At 39.2% G+C, this 9,169-nt stretch overlaps 2 non-coding genes across 2 annotated transcripts; both read left to right on the forward strand.

The window, feature by feature from the left end:
* Positions 1–767: 767 nt before the first annotated feature.
* Positions 768–868, forward strand: sko-mir-79 (microRNA 79). Its single transcript, NR_037534.1, has one exon. It is a non-coding gene; the product is annotated as a microRNA 79 (primary transcript).
* Mir9 (microRNA mir-9) lies at positions 780–858 on the forward strand. Its single transcript, NR_037526.1, has one exon. It is a non-coding gene; the product is annotated as a microRNA mir-9 (primary transcript).
* Positions 869–9,169: the final 8,301 nt, after the last annotated feature.

A 9,169-nucleotide genomic window follows, 5' to 3' on the forward strand; every position in this document is an offset into this window, starting at 1 on the left:
GTTACATTTGTAGTACGTTGTTTCACACTCACTTTATATCGAATGTCACTATTAAAGCACGCTTTGCACACAGCCAGTGACATTTCTACTCGCCAAGACGTGCATGGCGTGTACTACAAATAAAAAAAAAGCTTGTTATAAGAAACAACGAAATGAAGCGAAATGTAACAGATACGAGGACTTCGACGACAGATCCTGGAACAATAAAAGGTTTTCCAGATCGTTACGTAGATGACCACTTTATGATACAACACTACATTACATGTAGGAGTGTGACTAATTACACACCTCTTCAACACTATATGTGACGTCACGACCTGCCCACTTCAAAGTGGCAACACGGCATTCCATTGCAAGCGCGCACAGTGTTGGGAGGTATTTGGCATCACATCGAGTTCCTCACGTTGTATATTCAGTGTATTTATATAAGGGTCTCGAATTGCAGACCAGGCTTAATTCCACTATGTGATAACGTAACACTATTCTGAATTCTATATTCGAAGTCGAATTGTACTTTTTTTTTTTAAATATCATTACTTTAATTTTATGGTTTCTGCATCAGGGGTTATTTAGTTCGTGCCTCTCGGTGGCATTGTAATGTTTGATTGTTTGTTTTCAGTGAAGCGCGGAGTCCAGATTGTTACCTCTGAATTGGTCATTTTGGTAGTCTCTGTTCGATGAACGAAAGAGAGGGGCCCTGGGTAGGTCTCAGAGAATGCAGATTCACACTTCAGGTTGTTTTCTTGAATTCCAGCAATGTTTGAATTCCGAATTTTTGGCTCTCGTTTTCTCTTTGGTTATCTAGCTGTATGAGTGTACATGACATTATAAAGCTAGGTTACCAAAGACAAAAACAGATGCCAGTGATCACCGATGCCGGGATGAGAACAACCTCGTTCCAGACTCAAATCAAATGTCTGCACTCAACGCGGCGGCGCGGCAGCCACGGATTTATACCAATTCCGATTTCTAGTGTCGTCACTTAAAATATAATTTTGCTTAACAGAACACGATGCAAACGTGTATTTTCTTTTTCAATCCATCATCGCCCATTCAATTCACTGTACCCGTCCCTAAACAGTGGCGGCGGCACGGGGGAGGGGATGCGCGACCACTCGCGATGGGTGGTGATCAGAATGCAAAATTTCGTGCCGCTACCTCTGCTAAAGACAAAAGACCGCGCTACCTGATATTCCTCTGCCCGGAATCTTTGCAATAGTAAAAGACTCAGTCCCAGAAAGTTGTTCTATTATTATTTGAGGGTATGTAAAATACTACAAAATACCTTCGGTAATTGTATGAATTGTCTCACAAGGGAATTCATGGGTGAACGGAAACTGGCATTTGACACCCTCGTGGGGTATTCTGGCATAATGTGGTTGGATTGTACCATTTACTGGAGGGGTGGAAAGCGTGGGCACTTCATTACCTGTCTTTTGAGATTGGACAACTGATAGAGTGAGCTATAAATAACAATAAGGTTTCTGGTGAAAAATTCTATTGAATTGCCCGTATCAGAGTTGTTACAAATATAATTGACGGGAATCTCGCCATCATTCAAAGTTACACGACTCTGACTATAATTTGTTATAAGATAACCAAATAACTATGCTCATCTCAAGTTAGTTTCGTTTTCGCCTTCAAATTCAATTAAGGTAAAATGCAACTCGAAATTGAAAGTACTCAAAATTTCTTCCAACCAAAATGTTAATATTGAAGCTATTAAGTTAATATTATATATTAAGTTATATGTTCAGCAATAGTATGGGAGGGAGAAGGGTAAGGGGACTATAGTTTAGCAATGGTGACCATTTTTTCGAAACTGTTTTATCGTTAACTCCTGGCCTACACATACATATCGTTACCAATACTTACTTTAATTATTTCTTTTAAAACATGCGATCGATGAAAACTGTGCTTAATATTCGGCCAATTGTTCATAATTAAGTTTGTAACATACTATGGAATACTAGTATTTCTATATCTTGTTGTCATGCGATTTCTCAATATTCAATTGGTTACTACTAATACTACTACTACTATTACGCGATCGCGAATTATATAAATACACATAAATTGTTATATAGAATTGGTTCAAAAAATTTCACAAGATTACCCACTGTTGTTTTGTAAATTTAACAGCAATCGGTACATAGTACCATAGCGTGATATCTATCTAGTATTAATACAACTATGTTGCTGGGGTTTATGATAAGTCTATTTTAATCCAGGATCGACACCAACCGTACCATATGATTATTTATTATTGTTCCATAGTTCTAGCGTGGTTAACTGCTACTGTGTTTTAAAGTATCGAGGGGTGTGATACGCGAGGGCCATCGTTTCAAATTACAATCTCATCCAATAGGATTTACTCGTTTATAACACGCCCAGCATGAAATGACACATCACAAGTACTCGTTTTCGTCATTGTTCTAAAATAAAACAGAAAAACCACCTGAATGAAAAGATTCCTTCACACTCTCCTGCACTCATAACAAGAGTGGTATAGGTAATAGTGACTAAGGGGAAAACAAGCGACAAGAAACATTATCTATGGTTCAGCGCTCTTACTTAGACCTATTCAAATTGTATTCCTTCTTCCGCTCGGCAATGAATCGAGATGGACCGGCCCACCTTTCCCACGCTCTGCACCCAGCCGCAATTAGCATATTGGAGTTATAGCCGGCTATTGTGTCTGTTCCTTTTTGCTTGATGAGTGGGCGCGTTGGGGAGCAAACAATTCAACGAAATCTTTGAAGGCGAGACCGTCTTTTCTGTATTTTAGACAGACAGTAGAAACAATAGGATGACATACACCGTGTTTAAATAAGTGTATCATCATCATTCTCTGTTCATTCAACAGTAGGGCGACGCTAATGAGAAACGGTGCCTCGCCCGTCACTCACTTCACCTCTGACCATAGAATCTACAAGTTACTTTTGCAGCAAACAGCTGGGCAATAGAGAATACGCGCCATGAATGGTCCATTTGGCGAACAAAAACATCACATAGAATCATATCAAGAGTTTCATTTTGAAATAAATCACAAAACAAAACAGTAAAAAGTTGAAAATCTGTATTACAACTTGAAAATGTGACTTATTTTACAATGGCACTGTTTTTCTGAAAAGGTAAGAATGTTAATGGCTAATGTTTATAACGTTGTCTGTTGTCTGTTTACGATAATGGATAGCATTTGGTGTTTAAGTAAGTTTCACAAAAAATACAAAAATTCTTGTAATATTATTGTTGTTGTTTCTTGTTCAGCTCGCGACTCCCATGGGAATTGTGATAACTGGTTCGTTGCTTTTACAACTACCAACTGAACGATGCCAGCTCAATTTAACGACCTTATAACCCGAAGTTTGAACAATCTGTAGAAGTGATTCTAACAAAGACGAGCCGGGAAATTTATGGCGCAATGTCATATTGTTACACAAAACAGAAGCCGAAATGTAATTGCTTGCTGGCCTAGGTTGTTATCATGGTGCCATATTGATAATTTATGGAGTTACGTGTCGAAATGCGAATCTCCGTCTGCAAAATAGTGCATCGGTAATAACAATATAATACGATATAATATATTACATTATGATGATTGAATAGTATATGTGTTACAATTTATTAATTAAAGTAATTTCCAATAAAGTGCACAGTATGTCACGATTTCCGATTTCGTTAGTATGTCTGAGATTTTGATATGGTCTATTGAATTGACAAGCCCCGGGATATCACGGCTACACCCCTCGCGTACAGTAGTCAGGCTGCAGGGATGTACGTTTCTGACAGTGTTATTGTTGACCATCTCTCAAATCGCCGGATAGCGAGAGTTTTTATATTATTTGCTCGTATAGACAAATATTATTATTGTTCCATTTATGTTTGCTATAAATGACAATCTATTCTGCGTCCAGCCCGATGACACAAGACTCGTTCATCACATTCAAAATATATGCAAACAGGAACAAATTCAGATGATAATGCTCTGTTTGTTTTATCCCATCTACCCATTGTTTGCGGTAACCTATTTGTAATCTGGGGGAGAAGTCGGGGGAGTTTCGGATTGAAAAAATACGTGGGATAAATCAAGAAAAACCAATTCTACAGGTTCAACATTCTTACTCAAAAAAAGTTAAAAAAAAAAAACTTTTATTGACATGGAGCCAGGAAAAAAACGGCAATTTTATGCAATTGACCAATTTCGTCTAGCCTCTTCCCATATTTCAATTGCACCAGCCTTTCGTTCAACTGCAAGAGAGGAGCCAACAACTAGGGTTTAGCATATTAGCATAGCATTTACTACGACTCATTACATCATATTATCGTATGACATTCAACGAAAAAAAGTCTAGTCTAACTTGACAGGTTGATATTGATGACATGGCAAGACACGTCCATATTGCATTCTCGAGTATATTTTGATGACATGGCAGGACACGCCCATATTGCATTCTCAGGTTGATATTGATGACACGGCAGGACACGTCCATATTGCATTCTCGAGTATATTTTGATGACATGGCAGGACACTCCCATATTGCATTCTCCGGTTTATATTGATAACATGGCAGGACAATCCCACATTGCATTGTCGGGTTTATATTGATGACATGGCAGGACACTCCCATATTACATTCTCAGGTTTATATTGATGACATGGCAAGACACGCCCATATTGCATTCTCAGGTTTATATTGATGACATGACAGGACACGTCCACATTGCATTCTCAGGTTTATATTGATGACATGGCAAGACACGCCCATATTGCATTCTCAGGTTTATATTGATGACATGGCAGGACACTCCCATATTGCATCCTCAGGTTTATATTGATGACATGGCAAGACACGCCCATATTGCATTCTCAGGTTTATATTGATGACATGACTGGACACGTCCACATTGCATTCTCAGGTTTATATTGATTACATGGCAGAACACGCCCATATTGCATTCTGAGGTTTATATTGATGACATGGCAGGACACGCCCGTATTCCATTCTTAGGTTTATATTGCTGACATGGCAGGACACTACCATATTGCATTCTCAGGTTTTTATAGATGACATAACAGGACACGCCCACATTGCATTCTCAGGTTTACATTGATTACATGACAGGACACTCCTATATTGCATTCTCAGGTTTATTTTGATGACATGACAGGACACTCCCACATTGCATTCTTAGGTTAATATTGATGACATTGCAGGACACTCCCACATTGCATTCTCAGGTTTATATTGATGACATGACAAGACACTCCCATATTGCATTCTCAGGTTTATATTGATGACATGACAGGACACTCCCACATTGTATTCTCAGGTTTATATTGATGACATGACAGGACACGTCCACATTGAATTCTCGGGTTTATATTTATGACATGGCAGGACACTCCCATATTGCATCCTCAGGTTTATATTTATGACATGACAGGACACTCCCACATTGCATTCTTAGGTTAATATTGATGACATGGCAGGACACTCCCACATTGCATTCTCAGGTTTATATTGATGACATGACAAGACACTCCCATATTGCATTCTCAGGTTTATATTGATGACATTAAAAGACACGTCCACATTGCATTCTCAGGTTTATATTGATGACATGGCAGGGCACTCCCATATTGCATTCTCAGGTTTATATTTATGACATGGCAGGACACGCCCATATTGCATTCTCAGGTTTATATTGATGACATGACAGGACACTCCCACATTGCATTCTCAGATTTATATTGATGACATGACAGGACACTCCCACATTGCATTCTCAGGTTTATATTGATGACATTACAAGACACGTCCAAATTGCATTCTCAGGTTTATGTTGATGACATGGCAGGGCACTCCCATATTGCATTCTCAGGTTTATATTGATGACATGGCAGGACACGCCCATATTGAATTCTCAGGTTTATATTGATGACATGACAGGACACTCCCACATTGCATTCTCAGGTTTATATTGATGGCATGACAAGACACTCCCATATTGGATTCTCAGGTTTATGTTGATGAAATGACAGGACACGTCCACTTTGCATTCTCATGTTTATATTGATGACATGGCAGGACACTCCCATATTACATTCTCAGGTTTATATTGATGACATGACAAGACACTCCCATAATGCATTCTCAGGTTTATATTGATGACATGGCAGGACACTCCCATATTGCATTCTCAGGCTTATATTGATGACATGGCAGGACACGCCCATATTGCATTTCTAGGTTTATATTGATGACATGGCATGACACTCCCATATTGCATTCTCAGGTTTATATTGATGATATGACAGGACACTTTCATATTGCATTCTCAGGTTTATATTGATGACATGGCAGGACACGCCCATATTGCATTCTCAGGTTTATATTGATGACAGGACACTCCCGTATTGCATTCTCAGGTTCATATTGATGACATGACAGGACACGTCCACATTGCATTCTCAGGTTTATATTGATGACATGACAGGACACTCCCACATTGTATTCTCAGGTTTATATTGATGACATGACAGGACACTCCCACATTGCATTCTCAGGTTTATATTGATGACATGGCAGGACACTCCCATATTACATTCTCAGGTTTATATTGATGACATGACAAGACACTCCCATAATGCATTCTCAGGTTTATATTGATGACATGGCAGGACACGCCCATATTGCATTCTCAGGTTTATATTGATGACATTACAAGACACGTCCACATTGCATTCTCAGGTTTATATTGATGACATGGCAGGGCACTCCCATATTGCATTCTCAGGTTTATATTGATGACATGGCAGGACACGCCCATATTGCATTCTCAGGTTTATATTGATGACATGACAGGACACTCCCACATTGCATTCTCAGATTTATATTGATGACATGACAGGACACGCCCACATTGCATTCTCAGGTTTATATTGATGACATTACAAGACACGTCCAAATTGCATTCTCAGGTTTATGTTGATGACATGGCAGGGCACTCCCATATTGCATTCTCAGGTTTATATTGATGACATGGCAGGACACGCCCATATTGAATTCTCAGGTTTATATTGATGACATGACAGGACACTCCCACATTGCATTCTCAGGTTTATATTGATGGCATGACAAGACACTCCCATATTGCATTCTCAGGTTTATGTTGATGAAATGACAGGACACGTCCACTTTTCATTCTCATGTTTATATTGATGACATGGCAGGACACTCCCATATTACATTCTCAGGTTTATATTGATGACATGACAAGACACTCCCATAATGCATTCTCAGGTTTATATTGATGACATGGCAGGACACTCCCATATTGCATTCTCAGGCTTATATTGATGACATGGCAGGACACGCCCATATTGCATTTCTAGGTTTATATTGATGACATGGCATGACACTCCCATATTGCATTCTCAGGTTTATATTGATGATATGACAGGACACTTTCATATTGCATTCTCAGGTTTATATTGATGACATGGCAGGACACGCCCATATTGCATTCTCAGGTTTATATTGATGACAGGACACTCCCATATTGCATTCTCAGGTTCATATTGATGACATGACAGGACACGTCCACATTGCATTCTCAGGTTTATATTGATGACATGACAGGACACTCCCACATTGTATTCTCAGGTTTATATTGATGACATGACAGGACACTCCCACATTGCATTCTCAGGTTTATATTGATGACATGGCAGGACACTCCCATATTACATTCTCAGGTTTATATTGATGACATGACAAGACACTCCCATAATGCATTCTCAGGTTTATATTGATGACATGGCAGGACACGCCCATATTGCATTCTCAGGTTTATATTGATGACATTACAAGACACGTCCACATTGCATTCTCAGGTTTATATTGATGACATGGCAGGGCACTCCCATATTGCATTCTCAGGTTTATATTGATGACATGGCAGGACACGCCCATATTGCATTCTCAGGTTTATATTGATGACATGACAGGACACTCCCACATTGCATTCTCAGATTTATATTGATGACATGACAGGACACTCCCACATTGCATTCTCAGGTTTATATTGATGACATTACAAGACACGTTCACATTGCATTCTCAGGTTTATATTGATGACATGGCAGGGCACTCCCATATTGCATTCTCAGGTTTATATTGATGACATGACAGGACACTCCCACATTGCATTCTCAGATTTATATTGATGACATGACAGGACACTCCCACATTGCATTCTCAGGTTTATATTGATGGCATGACAAGACACTCCCATATTGCATTCTCAGGTTTATGTTGATGAAATGACAGGACACGTCCACTTTGCATTCTCATGTTTATATTGATGACATGGCAGGACACTCCCATAATGCGTTCTCAGGTTTATATTGATGACATGGCAGGACACTCCCATATTGCATTCTCAGGCTTATATTGATGACATGGCAGGACACGCCCATATTGCATTTCTAGGTTTATATTGATGACATGACATGACACTCCCATATTGCATTCTCAGGTTTATATTGATGATATGACAGGACACTCCCATATTGCATTCTCAGGTTTATATTGATGACATGGCAGGACACGCCCATATTGCATTCTCAGGTTTATATTGATGACAGGACACTCCCATATTGCATTCTCATGTTTATATTGATGACATGACAGGACACTCCCACATTGCATTCTCAGGTTTATATTGATGACATGACAAGACACTCCCATATTGCATTCTCAGGTTTATATTGATGACATGGCAGGACACGCCCATATTGCATTCTCAGGTTTATATTGATAACATGACAGGACACTCCCACATTGCATTCTCAGGTTTATATTGATGACATTACAAGACACGTTCACATTGCATTCTCAGGTTTATATTGATGACATGGCAGGGCACTCCCATATTGCATTCTCAGGTTTTTATAGATGACATAACAGGACACGCCCACATTGCATTCTCAGGTTTACATTGATTACATGACAGGACACTCCTATATTGCATTCTCAGGTTTATTTTGATGACATGACAGGACACTCCCACATTGCATTCTTAGGTTAATATTGATGACATGGCAGGACACTCCCACATTGCATTCTCAGGTTTATATTGATGACATGACAAGACACTCCCA

The sequence above is a fragment of the Saccoglossus kowalevskii genome, chromosome 13 (assembly GCF_978046115.1).
Source record: "Saccoglossus kowalevskii chromosome 13, keSacKowa6.1, whole genome shotgun sequence".
In the NCBI taxonomy this organism is placed as follows: Eukaryota; Metazoa; Hemichordata; class Enteropneusta; family Harrimaniidae; genus Saccoglossus; species Saccoglossus kowalevskii.